Source organism: Bubalus bubalis, chromosome 3 (genome assembly GCF_019923935.1).
Source record: "Bubalus bubalis isolate 160015118507 breed Murrah chromosome 3, NDDB_SH_1, whole genome shotgun sequence".
Lineage (NCBI taxonomy): Eukaryota > Metazoa > Chordata > Mammalia > Artiodactyla > Bovidae > Bubalus > Bubalus bubalis.
This window is the reverse complement of record NC_059159.1, coordinates 154,951,672-154,965,359: the sequence shown is the minus strand read 5'-3', so window position 1 is coordinate 154,965,359 and position 13,688 is coordinate 154,951,672. Positions and strand designations below refer to the sequence as shown.

At 35.7% G+C, this 13,688-nt stretch overlaps 1 long non-coding RNA gene across 3 annotated transcripts in view; it reads right to left on the bottom strand.

Annotated features, from left to right (window-relative positions):
* Window positions 1-13,688, bottom strand: part of LOC112583962 — an 87,470-nt gene that overhangs the window by 22,209 nt on the left and 51,573 nt on the right. For 2 of the 3 annotated variants that reach the window (XR_006550112.2, XR_006550111.2), the window contains 2 exons: window positions 4,904-4,954; window positions 974-1,139 (listed from right to left, as the gene is read on the bottom strand). This is a non-coding gene — a long non-coding RNA (uncharacterized LOC112583962). Of the gene's footprint in view, window positions 1-973; window positions 1,140-4,903; window positions 4,955-5,240; window positions 5,444-13,688 lie in introns of all 3 variants that reach the window. The other variant, XR_006550113.2, reaches the window with a different exon arrangement.

Sequence of the window (13,688 nt, the reverse complement as noted above, 5' to 3'; positions counted from 1 at the left end):
TCTGTAGAGGCAGAAGGGATATAAAGTTGAACCACAGAAAAGATGGGAAGAGCCACTATTGTAGTAAAGGGCAGCACCAGGAAAAGCAGATGAAATGGAAAAAGTGACAATACATGCAGACTTAGTAACCTCAGTCTTTTTGTAACCTAATTCCTCAACAATGTTTCATTTAATTTTGATGCAAAAAAGCAACCCAGAAACTGAAGAACCCTCACCCACCAGGGAAAGTTTACCAACCCCCACGAAATCAAAATAATCACAAAAAGCACCAAACAAATCAAATATAACTAAATATACATTTTTTTGGCCAAAACTACTCAACTTTTTTTCAGATTGCTGTATGACTGAACATATAATATAAAATTTGTATCTTAAATAAATTCTTTTAGATAAATCATAGAGAAAGGGCATAAAAATAATTCACCTTCACTATTTTTTTTTTTGGAAATAGGGAAATACTAAGACTGTTTAAGTTTGCTTTCACTTAAACATGGATAACCATTTCAGTAAACACAGTTACACAAAATAAAGGAAATAAACCTAGCCTGTGTATTATTTCACAACCTTATATTTAAAGTGGAAAAATATTATCTAGAATAGACTGGATATGAGCCTCTAGCCTAGTTCTATTATGTTCTCTCTCCCTGGTGGCTCAGATGATAAAGAATCTGCCTGCAATGCAGGAGACACGGGTTTGATCCCTGGATCAGGAAGATTGCCTGAAGAAGGAAATGGGTACCCATTCCAGTTTTCTTGCCTGGAGAATCCCATGGACAGAGGAGCCTGGAGGGCTACAGTCCATGGTGTCACAATAAGTTGGACACGACTGAGTGACTAATACATACACACTCTCTCATCACCCCTCCTCTGTCACAGGCAGCAAGAACCTTGCAAGAGAACTAAGGCCTCCTTTCCCAGCCCCTACCAGACAAAAATTTCATGCTCACCATTAATGATTACTTCTTTCTCTTACCTTACACTCACATTCTTCTTCTGTTGTCTTATTTTAGCAGGTGACAAAACCCAGCTTTTATGATATTATATTCCTTTTTATTTTGGCTTCCTTCTGGTAGTTCTTTGAGCCCAATGATTACAACCTGGAGTCTTTCTTTTTCTCTGATAAATCTGTTGGGTAAAAGCTGATGGTAGCATAGAAAACATCTCACTTGTTTATTCAAGTTATTGACTTACCAACAATTAATAATCTATATATTTTCTTGACAAACAAGCAAAAGTTAGCTTTAAAAACATATGTTGGATGACTTACTTCAGAAAGTAGACTATTATCAGAACATCTGAGGCAGCATAAACTTGTATTCTTCAGGAAATTAAAATATAAGTTCTTTAAAATAAGAAATATTAAAGTAATGCTCAAAATTCTCCAAGCCAGAATTCAACAATACATGAACCCTGAACTTCCAGATGTTCAAGCTGGTTTTAGAAAAGGCAGAGGAACCAGAGATCAAATTGCCAACATCTGCTGGATCATCAAAAAAGCAAAAGAGTTCCAGAAAAACATCTATTTCTGCTTTACTGACTATGCCAAAGACTTTGACTGTGTGGATCACAATAAACGGTGGAAAATTCTGAAAGAGATGGGAATACCAGACCACCTGACCTGCCTCTTGAGAAACCTATATGCAGGTCAGGAAGCAACAGTTAGAACTGGACATGGAACAACAGAATGGTTCCAAATAGGAAAAGGAGTACGTCAAGACTGTATATTGTCACCCTGCTTATTTAACTTATATGCAGAGTACATCATGAGAAACGCTGGGATAGAAGAAGATAGAAGATAGAAGAAGATAGAAGAGGAGAGTGAAAAAGTTGGCTTAAAGCTCAACATTCAGAAAATGAAGATCATGGCATCTGGTCCCATCACTTCATGGAAAATAGATGAGGAAACAGTGGAAACAGTGTCAAACTTTATTTTTTGGGGCTCCAAAATCACTGCAGATGGTGATTGCAGCCATGAAATTAAAAGATGCTTACTCCTTGGAAGAAAAGTTATGACCAACCTAGATAGCATATTGAAAAGCAGAGACATTACTTTGCCAACAAAGGTCTGTCTAGTCAAGGCTATGGTTTTTCCAGTGGTCATGTGTTTATGTGAAAGTTGGATTGTGAAGAAAGCTGAGCACTGAAGAATTGATGCTTTTGAACTGTGGTGTTGGAGAAGACTCTTGAGAGTCCCTTGGACTGCAAGGAGATCCAACCAGTCCATTATAAAGGAGATCAGTCCTGGGTGTTCTTTGGAAGGACTTATGATAAAGCTGAAACTCCAATACTTTGGTCACCTCATGTGAAGAGTTGACTCATTGGAAAAGACTCTGATGCTGGGAGGGATTGAGGGCAGGAGGAGAAGGGGACGACAGAGGATAGAGACAGCTGGATGTCTCTATGTCTCTACATGACCCAGGCATCACCGACTCGATGGACATGAGTTTGAGTGAGCTCTGTGAATTGGTGATGGACAGGGAGGCCTGGCATGCTGCAATTCATGGGGTCGCAAAGAGTTGGACACAACTGCATGACTGAACTGAACTGAAAATAAAAAATAAAAATATGCTGAGAATAATATATATTGAGATGAAAAAATTCCAGCCATGTCTAAGGAATGAGTTTAAGAGAGCAGAGACTATCAGTATGGACCCTAAAACTAAATTAGAAGCAGTATAATACAAAATTGAAACTGGTAAAAACAAAATAATTCATGTGGAACATAGTTGAAAGAATACATTCCAGAATACAGAGAAAAGGAACAGAGATAAAAGTGATCAAGAAAAAAATGTATAATATATATATAGCATATTTAAATAATTAACATAATTAAAGGAAAAAGGAAATATATCTGAAAAACTATTTAAAATTGAAGGAAAAACAATCCCTGAAGGAAAATTAATGTCTACGTACGAAATTATTTGTGATCCATACACAAAATGAAAAGCCATCAAGGGAATATTTACTTTGGAAAAATTATTGGATTTTAAAGACTAGGGATCATATAAACACTACAGTAAAAGACATATGTGAAATGTAATATAAAATTAATATAGGTTTTAGATGTATCCTCTTTAATATTAGAAGCCAGAATACAATGTAAAAATTTGTATCAAGTTTTGAGTAGAAAACTATTATGCAAGAAATCCCTACAAGTCATATAAATAAACCAACAAACATAACAGAAATATATTCCCCAATACACTAGGGCATAATATATCTATATGCTACCTAATTATCTCAGATTTTAAAAAGAGAGAAAGGAAAACTTCACATAACAATTACAGTATTGAAAATCATAAACATTTGAAGATATATTCTAGATTATTTATTAGATATTGTTTGATTAGATATTAGAAACTGCCACTAACTTTCCAAATAGACAAAGCTATGGTTTTATAAATAGTCATGTACGGATGTGGCCAACTAAGGTCCTGAGAGTCAAAATCACTATAAAGATTCCAATTATAGCTAGGCCCTTAACGTTGTCTATAAATCCTTCTCTGTGTATCTATTAAGTTTTACCTCCCTTCCTCCAAGCTGCTATGTCAAATCTATTTTCTTGTAGTGAACTTTGTTGAGTTTGCCAAACTAACATCTGTTCTGCCATTTCCTGAGAACATTGCGTTGATATTTTTCCGTTAGAAAACTATTTTCCTTTCACAATCAAAATATACCATTGGTTTTAGTCTGACCTGACCCACTTCAGAATTTCAGAGATGCACACATGACCCAGGCTCAGCCAATCAATACATTGTATAGCACTGTCAGTGACTGATTTAGGGAAGAACTCATGACTCAAGCTGGCAATGAACAGACAAACCTAATAATCTGACTGGAACTATTGGAATAGAAGTACCTTTTCTTCTCGCTATAGTTGCTAGTTTAATACAATACAAACCTAGAGATTCCAATTGTCATTTAACAAGAAAATCAGCATGGAAAATGTGGTCAATGCAAAGAGGAAACTGAAACAAGAAATGGAGAGGAAGATCTGATAAAATCTTTTGAGCCAGATGTGATTAAAGTCATATGAACTTGGTAATCCACAGTTAAGTTATCCAGGCATGTCTTTTTTTTTTTCTTCTTCAAACTATTTTGAACTACTTTTCTCTCACTTTTTGCTGAGTTAAAACTAAAACATCCTTGAAATATCAAAGCATACCAACTATATGGACACAATTTGATTCAAGAGTAATATAGTGAGTAATGAGTAGTATAGAATAAGGGATTTGTTATATAGGCTTCCCCTGTAGCTCAGATGGTAAATAATCTGTCTGTAATGCAGGAGACCCAGGTTTGATCCCTGGGTTAGGAAGATACCCTGGAGAAGGGAATGGCAACCCACTCCAGTATTCTTGCATGGAGAATTCTATGGACAGAGATGCCTGGTGGGCTACAGTCCACAGGATCACAAAGAGTCAGAACAACTGAGTGACTGTCACTTCACACTTTAGAGTGGTTATATATCTATGCAATTGTTGAACCTAGCGTAAAATTCTATAGAAGTTTTTTGCTTCTGAGTTGGTAAGGGCCCAGAGATACTGTACTTCTTTAGGCCAGTAACTGGAAGCAAAGTGGCACAGGAAGAGGAAGTAGGAAATAACAAGGATAAACTGCAAATCCTGAGCAAAAAAAAAAAAAATGGAACCCATATCTGTCTCTCACCATCTCTAAAAATGATGACATGGTGATCTGCAGGAAATTATAACCTTTACCACAGAGTTGCATGCATACTTCTCCCAGACTTGGAGAAACTGAAGGATGAGTAGGAGTTGAAGGAGTTATGTAGGCTGGCTGCTGCCACACTAAGGTAATCTAGCAAATGAATTGCAATGTATACAAGCCGCAATAAAGTCTCATGTCTAACACCAACCTTCAGAGAATAATGGTAGCCACTTACCTTCCACTTTCCAAATGCCATGCAAACATCTCTTGAAGCCAACCTTAAAACCTGAAAGGGAAGAAATTTTCAGAAATTACTTCTAATGTATACCTGTGGTGGATTCATTTTGATATTTGGCAAAACTAATACAATTATGTAAAATTTAAAAATAAAATAAAATTAAAAAAAAAAAGAAATTACTTCTAGCTTAGCTAAACTGACACAACAAATTCAAATCCATTGTACCAACTCTTCTACCACTATCTGTAGCAAAATATGTTTTCTACTTTAGAGAGTAAAGAGAAGACTTAGGCAAAAACTGACAAAATGTCCTACTTTCACCATATAAAAGTACCTGTATGCAAATCCATCCACAGTTCCTTTCACTTTTTCTGCTCTTTATGCTCTAAATTGTACATCATACTCCATCCCCTTTCACTTTCTTGGGGACTTCATCATACTGATTCTTTTTCAACTCTTTCCAGGGGATTCTTTTCATACTAATGGAATTCCATAAGGTGGAAAAATTTGCATAGAGTTCTAATCCAGGTCCAACAACTGTGTAAAATTATAATAGTGACATTAATTAGATTAGTATGAACAAAATGTGGAAAAGCTGTCAAAGTATATTTTTGAGTATAATATGTTTGCTTTGGACATTACTACTTAATTTTCTAAATAAGAATAATAAAAACCAGAACAATTGTATATGTTGAAAGTCTCTCAATTTTAAAAACTCAAAGCTATCCAAGATTAGGAAAGAGGGTGATCAACTGGTCAAAAGTATAAAAAAGCAAACAATCAGAAAAAATCTAGACTTTGTAAGTAAATTTATCTGTGAGCTTGTTCCTGGCTAAAAGAGATTAATTGGGAACTAGTTCATTCAAGACAAGGAAGAACAATTTAACAATTATGAAAAATCAATAACCAGAACATAGGCATTAATATATATGAGAGAACAAGTATAAATATATGGGGAATGGTCAATATTGCTTATATAAGTAATGAAAAACTAAAAATGCTTTAGAACTGCGGTATTGGAAAAGACTCTTGAGAGTCCTTTGGACAGCAAGGAGATCAAACCAATCAATCCTAAAGGAAATCAATCCTAAACATTCATTGAAAGGACTGAGGCTGAGGTTGAAGCTTAAGCTCCAATACTTTGGCCACCTGATGCAAACAGCTAACTCATTGGAAAAGACCCTGATGCTGGGAAAGATTGGGGACAGGAGGAGAACAGGGTGACAAAGGATGAGACAGTTGGATGGCATTGCCAACTCAATGGACACGAGTTTGTGCAAACTCTGGGAGTGACTGAACAACAACAGTTATATGAATTTGCACATATGCTTCTCACAACGCATCCTTTTTTGTACATATAGTTATAATATATTGACTGGGGCCTCTGAGATTTTTGGAACACAATTTGGAAAATATTACTTTGCAAATATTAAATCTTTATTTTCTCAAAAAGAAAATCATTGGAGAAGTAATTTTGTTACTGAAATTTTCTAGACTTAAATATTTACATAGTTGAGAAATTATTGCTGAATTTCTTTGGGACATGTATTTCACTAACTTAGGTGAAATTTAGCACTAATAGGGCATAATGCATTCATGGAATATATTGTTTTTATGAAACTGTCTTTATATGATTAAACTATTTAGAGATTTTCATTTTTTTCTTACCTTTGGCTGAAAATAGTAAGAGAATCAAATTAACATCTTTATTAAATGCTTCTTATGCTTATTTATCAAAACACATATTTATTTATATACGGTTAATAATTTTTCTTAGTATGCCTATTAAAAATTCTATATTAATAAAGTGATTTTTCTATAGAAATATATATTTTTTCTCAATTATCACACTCATTTCCCTATAAAAATATATCTTTTATTAACAATCAAATCATACAACTAAAATGGAAAATGAAGTCTCCTTGATTCATTATATGCACACAACTCACTGATCAAACATTTGAATTTGTTGTATTTATTGATTTTTCCCTGAATGCATTTATGACAGATAAAAATACAAAGGAAATAAATTAGCAATAGTGAATGCAAAAAGCACATTCTGGAGAAATCCTTATTTTTCTTTAAGACTATGTATACTCAGAGAGGTTTGTGGTAATTGCATCAACTCTTAATGTTTATGTTAATTTGTACTCTGTGGGGGCTTAAAAGATTGTTAGCCAAATCGACATATTGCCTGTGAAAAATACAGTGGGATAGAAAATCTCTTGTTACTGAATTTTTAGGGTATTGCTGTTGAATCATATATTTGGGTATTTTCAGCGGTCATAGGAATAATTAAAATTATTTTTATAAGTTACTTTTGAATAAGTAAGTTTGTGTCACTGTTTTTCTTCTCATATGCCTTAATAATTAAAAGATGAAACCGTGAGTGCCTTTGGAATATGCTCACTGACTTGAAATAAGACTGATAAACCTTTCCCGTTAAAACTTCTAACTGAAAACTACACATTCTACACATTACTCACTAAGAGGAAAACTGCAACCCATTCATTTAATGTAGCTGATATTTTGAAAAGCACCAGGTGGTTGGTGGAGCAGAGCCATGTGGTTCTTTGGATCGCTTATGATGGAGGTACTGGATCCTATTCACTGGAATCCCCATTCCCTTAGTTCTTTGAGTGTCAGCATAAGATTAGTTTTGTTGTGACCTCTATATTCATAGCAAGACGCTGACATGAACAGGATTCTAAAGAATTCCATGGAGCTTAGGTTAGAAGAGTTGTATCATCCCACTCTGGACCTCTGAATCCCAGCTCCAATTACAACATAACTATATTAATGTCTCTACCTATCTCTACACAGTCAAAGGCATTTACACACATCAGAGGAGTGTTTCTTCACTGTATGCTTTGATAACAGAAATTTTAAGAGCAAATATCCATTTATTCTACCTTTTATTTTTTCCCTGTTTAGGTTTGCTTTCTGTTGAACATTAATTAGTATCGAGGTTGAAAAGAGCAAAAGATCTTAAGAACTGCAATTTGGAAAACAGAGACATGGGAAAAACTGAAAGAGTGTTCCAGGAAAGAGAGTCAGGGGCTTATAAAGACAAAAAACAGCAAGGTTTTGTTAAGGATGCTCAGAGATAATTGTGCTTGACTCTTTAGGAATATTTGTCAATAAGGAATCATGTGTTGTTTTAAGGTAGGGTCCCATAAGTAGATAAGCTGTCACAAGTTATTTTAAGGTAATGGTCTGATAAATATCTTGAGTTTCTGTTAGATATTCTAGATGTTTTTGTTAGGATACTGAGTGGTTAAAAAGTCAGATTTCACCAAGTTTATAATGTGCATAAGTTACACTTGGTCTCCTGTATCCATTTTAGACAGCTCTCTTAGCAATTCTGCCTCTATTTTGATTTTTCTTTCATGTCCCCTCCCAACCTGAAGAAAGTGCTAGTAGGCCAACAGTAGTAGAGTTGACCACATGAGAGCTCTTGGTGTAGTTCATGTTGCCAGGCTAGTGCTGAAGAGTATCTCTCAGAACCATATCTATATTGTCTGCAACTTGGCCTATGTATATAATTTCAGAGGGAGTTCATGTAAAGTTAATAAATTTCTTATCTATTATCAGATAATAAAGGTAAACTGCATATGATAAGATTGTAAGATTCAATTGAAATAATTCATGTGAAATCATTTTGAAAATCTTGGGGGCAAACTTATGTAGTGATAATATCAGATGATTTGAGGATTAGGAAACTATTAAATAATAAAATAATTCTAATGCCTTTAGGTCAGACATGCATTCTATTCTTGACCATGGTAGCTACCTCATTCAATTGTTATTTATCTCTAATGTCTTATGCATTTATATTACCTGCTTGCCTGCTAAAAGCATTTGAATTAACATCCCCTAATACAAACTTTAAAACTGAATTACAATATAAAATCTAGGATACACTTTTCAAAAGATAAGTTTATAGTTTATGCAAATTATTTCTGTGTAATCAGAAGTTCTATTATCAGATTGTATGCTATTTAATGTTTCATATGATATTAAATGCTCAATTTTTATTTTGTGTTTGTTTTAAAAAGACACTAAGGATAAAAAAGACAGCAATGTATAAAATTTGAGCTCCATAATAACCCTGTGAAATAATTCTAATCACTTCCTTAATATGTAGAAATCTCAGTTTAATAAAATTTTCATAAGATAATTTTGTTCCTTGGCAACAAGTACTTGTAAAAACTATAATATGAAATATAGTATTATCAGAACATTTTATGCTGGATGTGATATCTTGCAATCAAAAATATTTCAAGGTAGTTCTTTGAGATTTTCTTTTTGTTATAAGGACGTAATACACATGTTCTATATTCCTCAAAATTAAACTGCTGTTAGAGAAAAAGAAATCTGGTGCTGTTTGGAGTCTCTTTATATATATATATATATATATATAATTACCATACAGGTAAATTCTTATAATTTGTATTTTGCATGGATAAAGGAAAGGAACAATTTAATTATGTGTCTCTGTTTGGAGTTATTTCACCAGAATAAACTTTGCTCAATTGATTTGATTTGCAAGTAGCTACCATGAGAGATTTCTCTTTGAATCATATTTGGCTATTAATAAAACTAGATTGCTTTCCTCAAGCCTGTTCTTCATAACCTATTTTCAATAGGTATCTAATTTCATTTTATTTTGGTTTTGGATGAAACCATATGAACATGCTTAAAATGTACAAAATGACTATGGTGGGGGGTGGTGGTGCAGGGGAGAGAAATGGCCTTACAAATGGATTTAACTTAAAAATCTTGGAATTAATGATGGAAACAGAAGCTTGGATCTGAAACTAAAAACATGAAATTGGAACCTCATGTATGACTGGAGGGATTAAAAGAATTTTGGGATGATCAAGGGAAAAGATGTGACCACAAGAGATAGAAACATACAGTAAGCACTTTGGGGAGATGCTTGAATAGGGCTTCATAAGAGAGGAAGTCCCACAAGCAGGAATCTGTCCAGAGGCTACAGCATTGGGTTCCAACCAATAAAAGGAGAAGCACAATGGAAATTCCCAGGGAGAGAGATATCAGAGAGGATTATACTTATCTAGATGATGTCCAATACTTTGGCCACCAGATGCAAAGAACTGACTCACTGGAAAAGATCCTGATGCTGGGCAAGATTGAAGGCAGGATGAGAAGGGGATGACAGAGGATAAGATGGTTGGATGGCATCACTAACTCGATGGACATGAGTTTGAGAAAGTTCCGGGAGTTGGTGATAGTCAGGGAAGCCTGGAGAGCTGCAGTCCATGTGGTAACAAAGAGTCAAACACGACTAGGGACTGAACTGAACTGAACTGAGATGATGTCACTACAGAATGGGAAAGAATCTTTGGATCAGAAAACTCCAAAGAAAAAGTTTGCTTGTTTGAGTATTTTTTTATTTTTAAACAATTGGATGGGGAAAAGTTTGTTTGGCACTAGCAAGCATTTGAGGTAACAGGGCTCGTCTCCAGTAAAGAAATAAACAATCCAAGGTCCAATACACAGAGGCCACCTTTGACTCACTCTAATCAGTTCAGTTGCTCAGTGGTATCTGACGCTTTGCCACAGGGACAGAGGCTCTGGGTGCAGCAGACTTAGGTATGGAATAAGCCCTCTTGGAGGAGGTCACCATTAACCCCACCATAGGGCTGCCAGAACTTACATAGAACTGGGAAATAGACTCTTGGAGGGCACAAACAGAACTTTGTATGCACCAGGACCCAGGAGAAAGGAGCTGTGAACCCACAAAAGGCTGACCCAGACTTGCCTGTGAGTGTCCAGGAGTCTCCAGTGGAGGCCTGTGGGGTCAGTGGTGGCCTGCTGCAGGGTTGGGGGCCCTGAGTGTAGCAGTACATGCATGGGATCTTTTGAAGGAGGTTCCCAGTATCTTCATTGCCTCCACCATAGTTTGACTTCCCTGGTGGCTCAGATGGTAAAGTGTCTTCTTTACCAGCATAGTTTGGCCCCAGGTAAATAGCAGGGAGGGAACACAGCTCCACCCATCAAAAGAAAATTGGATTAAAGATTTACTGAGCACAGCCTTGCCCAACAGAACATGATCCAGTTTCCCCCTCAGACAGTCTCTCCCATCAGGAAGTTTCCATAAACCTTTTATCCTTCTCCATCAGAGGGCAGACAGACTGAAAACCAGAATCACAGAAAACTAACCAATCTAATCACATGGACCACAGGCTTGTCTAACTCAGTGAAACTATGAACCATGCCTTATAGGGCCACCCAAGACTCACTCTAATAAGAGAAAGTAAAACGGGAGAGAAAAAGAACACTTTCTCTATAAAGTCATCTGTATGTATATAAAAAGCACTGGATATTTTAAAATGCTCCCCTATTGCATCAAACTTGATGATTCCGTATTTTAATACAGACATATACATAGGCATTTTTGCAGTCAAGAAAGGAAAATCATCATGTCTCTGAGAGAGAGAAACCAAGATAGTAAACAGGGATTGAAAGTACATAACACAGGGGGGACTGTGAACACAAAATGTAGGCCTTTGGACTTGAGGTCTTTAAACTCATGTGGGTCTGTTCCTTAAAACGAAGAACCGCATGTAAACTGAGGATGGAGGTGGGTACCAGTCTTGAAGTAGAGAGCAAGACTGCACTGAATGGGGCCCAAGATATGTCTTTCTATTCCCTAAACAGATATCAGAAATGAGCTGCCCACTCTGTAAGAGTGGAAACAGATTTATGTTGAGGAGACCAGAAACTGGGTCTACACATAACTGCACCATTAGGTTTAAGACTGAACTCTGCCCCAAGTCAGAGATTCAGATCCCAGCCTTGCTTAGTGTGAGTGTGATAGTTGCTCAGTTGTGTCCGACTCATTGTGATCCCATGGATTGGCGCCTGCCAGGCTCCTCCATCCATGGGATTTTTCAGGCAAGAATACTGGAGTGGATTGCCATCCCCTTCTCCAGGGGATCTTCCCAACCCAGGGATCAAACCTAGGTTTGAACCTAGGGTTCAAACATTGCAGGCAGACTCTTCACCATCTGAGCCACTAGAAAAGACTTCTTTAGGGCCATGATGAAGGCAATTGTTATCTCCGGATGTTTCTTATGGGGTGTGTGTGTGTGTGTGTGTGTGTGTGTGTTTATAAACCTTCTTTAGTAGGAAATATAGGAGACCAATAATGCATATATTGCCTGTCATAAAGTTTACATCTTTTTTTTTTTTTCAATTTTGTCTTTTGATACCTCAGGAAGTAGACTCTCTACTTTCATATCTCTGCCATTTTTCTTAATGTAGCTTTGTAGACTTTAGTCTTACTAGAACAGTCATTAACTCCTAAAATTATTCCTATCTTCTTTCTTTATGCTATTAGTAGATATTTCTTTGTCACATAACCATCATTACATGCTTTGTGTATGAGGACATGGATCGAGTTTCTACATCAGCTCAGATACCCTCAAATTCTATATTTTACAGCAACAAGAGAGTCTTCAAGTAAAATATTCTTTAAATTTCTCATGTCCTATATTATCTACAATTCTCATACCTCCAAAACTGTGGAAATATCCTTGGAGTACAGGCTCACCCTTTTATTTTTCTCCAAAGAGAACACATTCTTTACTTGGAAGGTGGGTATCAAGCTGCCCACAATGTTATTTCCTAAAATGTCCAAATTAGACATAACATATTTTCTAAAATTTGAGAGGAAAGTTTCCCTAGCTTTCAGTAGTAATGCATATTTCACCATCTTTATGCTCATTCTATTTTCTAATTACTAAGGATTGGGTGGGAGGGGAGCTGGAAACAATTTAACACCATAATTATTTGACATATTTATCTTGAATAGTTTATATTTCATAAAACCATATTTATTAAACTTACTAATTATAGAATTAATCAGAATATATAAACAATTAAGTAGGAGAACCAATTTAAAACTACTAACCACTTTCATACCTTGAAAAAGAATATTAAAAAAATCTTATCCTACTATAAATACACTGAAGTTAACATCACTTTCTATAAGTCCTTGTTTTCATAATGAATATTCACTGAGGATAATTTTATAGAAAGTTTATAGACTGTTTAAACTATTTAAACATTTGAAACATGTTTTATAATATTAGAAAAGTACGCTTATCATAAACATCATAATTATTTGCTTTCCTGTCCTAAATGAGGATTATATGTCACTCTCTCCTTGATGTCAGACTCGACCACGTGACTTGCCATGCTCTGCCTGGCTGGAGATTGAATATCCACACCACACCTGCTAAGTATGAGGCTTGGCCAGGTCACTTGCTGTGTCTAATGCAATACAGATACAAGTAACACAGGTAAAAACTTTAAGAGCCAGCATAGGGTTTATCATCTCTCTTTTCCTCCTGCATGAGACTGGCAGTGTTTTAGCTAGAAGTAGCTTCACCAGCCTAGGTCCTAAAAAGAAGACAGTGTGGAGCAGAGCTGTAGACAATACAAGAAAGATGGGTAGGATATATGAGGAATAGACATGTGTTTTGTCAGCCTCTCAAATTCCATAACATTTATTGTCAGCATAGCCAAGGCTAAGCTAACAGATATGATCCTCAAGAAGAGCTGTATCAATTTAACTCTAAAAAGTAAGGTGTAAGTATTTTGGCTAAATTTTATGTGTCAATCTGGCTAGTCTATGCAAAAGCTGGCTTAAAACTCCACATTAAAAAAACCAGGATCATGGCATCTACTCCCATCACTTCTGGTGAATTGATGGGGAAAAATTGAAAGCAGGGAAGATTTTCTCTTCTTG